We start from the raw sequence: 2,419 nt of genomic DNA, 5'->3' as shown, positions 1-2,419 counted from the left end.
TATTTTATAGTTCTGTATGTATAGTTTTTATCCCATTTTTTTAGAAAAAGTTATTGTCATTTTTTTTAGAAAAAGTTTTTTTAGAAAAAGTTTCTTGTCATTTTTTAAATTGTACACACTAATAAATTGTATTTTACTTTGAAAATATACACCTAAAGTGTGATTCTTATAGACACCATTGGTCGCTAAACCCCCTCCCCCCAACTACATGTAATTTTCTTACACAGGGAACCGCCATCCCTGTTAGGGGGTAAGCAGACGCCCTTTTTAAAATTCTAGGGAGTGTCAGATAAATATTGTTTTTATTTATATCTAACGTTGATGAACACAAGTGGCGCAGTAATTTTTTCTATTTTCAAATTTTTGGGCAAGTACTTTTTACTGCTGCCTGGTGTATCACAACGTTTTTAGAAGAATGTGGAGGAATTCAGATAGAGCAACCAAAAGACAAAACTGGTGCCAAAAAATATTTAATGAAAAACAACACATAAATGAACCCTCACCACCATGTGATTTAGATGAATTATTTTGGGGCATAGAAAGACTCCTCACCAAGGAAGTGAAAACATGGTGGGATATCAAGGGTTTGGAACATTACATATCAGTTAATAGAATTCCTAGGGGACTTAGACTCCTTAAACAACCCACATTCGGTAATCTTGACGCTGCTTTTTTGGAAAAATGGGATAAAACATTACATAATTGCTCCATTGAACTCATGAAACTCTTGATTGAGGAAAAGAAGAACTCCCTCTCAGAATTAGAAAAGAGTATCCAACATAAAGAAACTGAACTGGAACCTTTTAAAGATAAAGAGGACTATAAAATTAACGAAAAAGTTCTTCATAAAAAAATGGAGCATATCGAAGGAGAAGTCACCAAGAATAAAGAAAAGAAATTTATAAGGGACAAAACAGACTACGAACAAGGAAAGATAAAGAATTGGAGTAGGTTTGGAACCATGAATCAGCAAATAAACAGAACAGACAGACAGTATTGGAAAACCGTTCCAATAAAAAGAAGACCATCACGGAATCAAGAAGGAATATCACCATCACCAACTGTAAGGTTACAGAACAGATTCACAACATTGCAACGTTTCAACTCTAATAGTGACCAGGCTTTTTTAGCCCAGAGAACAGGAACAAGACCAAAAGAAACCACAGGAAATTCCCTGAAAGAGGACGTTCGCCTGGCATCACCACTAAAAAGAAGATATACAGAAGAAGAGGAAAACGGGGCAGTAGGAGGAAGAGAGAACAAGAAAAAAGCACTATAATGACGGATACAAATGAAAAAGGAATATTTAACCTTTCAAAACATGCACTATCGAAACCGGAAGTCTCATTGCTCAACAAAGGTCTCACATTCGCACCCACAGGAGGTCTCAATAAATTTGAGACCTTCATTGACTTAAACAAGTTCATCAGAAAACTCACACTGAAGAGACACTTTTTAAAGAAAGATAATGCTATTATTAGTAACTACGAAACCCAATCGAAATCAGGTTTAAAACCCACTTCTAAGTTTTATCCATTAGAATCAAAAGGGAGTAACATCGATATTTTTTATGAAATGGTGAAAAAGGACCTATGTGACACCGATCTAGAGAAAATAAAGGAGAAGAACATCACGAATAGAGAAAAAGAAGCACTAAAAAAGCTACAAAAAAACAAGGAAATCGTTTTAAAAGAGGCTGACAAAGGGGGGGGTCTGGTCATAATGGACCGTGATAAGTATATCACAGAAGCAGAGAGACTATTGGGAGACAACGCTTCCTACATAAAATTATCCAATGACCCTAAAAATGCTTTCATTGAAGAACTGAGAACATTACTAGTGCGTGGTCTACGTACGGACATTCTTACGAAGGAAGAATTCCAATTTTTGTTCAAATCAGACCCCATTACCCCTATTTTTTATTTCCTGCCAAAGATCCACAAAAATCTGGAAAACCCGCCCGGAAGACCCATTGTGGCGGGTATCGACTCTCTTACATCCAATTTGTCAGAATATGTAGATGTCTTTCTAAAACCCCTCGTAAAAGATTTACCATCATTTTTAAAGGACACCACTTCCGTATTGAACTCCCTAAAAGATTTTGTGTGGAAAGACACCTTCAAGTGGGCAACAATAGATGTTCAGTCACTGTACACCTGTATAGATCACAAAAAAGGGGTAACCGCATGCAGAGATTTCTTGGAGAATGATACAACACTAACAACCTCCCATAAAGATTTTATCTGTGATGTCATGTTTTTTATCCTTCAACACAATTATTTTAAATTTTTAGAAGACTTTTATTTACAACGATGTGGGACCGCGATGGGTACAATTTTTGCACCAAGTTTCGCTAATCTTTTTATGGGCAGCTGGGAGAAGAATTTTATATACGGCAAACATGATTTTAAGGAACATT

Source organism: Pseudophryne corroboree, unplaced genomic scaffold, assembly GCF_028390025.1.
Source record: "Pseudophryne corroboree isolate aPseCor3 unplaced genomic scaffold, aPseCor3.hap2 scaffold_1121, whole genome shotgun sequence".
Classification (NCBI taxonomy): Eukaryota; Metazoa; Chordata; class Amphibia; order Anura; family Myobatrachidae; genus Pseudophryne; species Pseudophryne corroboree.
The sequence above is the reverse complement of the archived record's forward strand: the minus strand, read 5'-3'. Positions refer to the sequence as shown.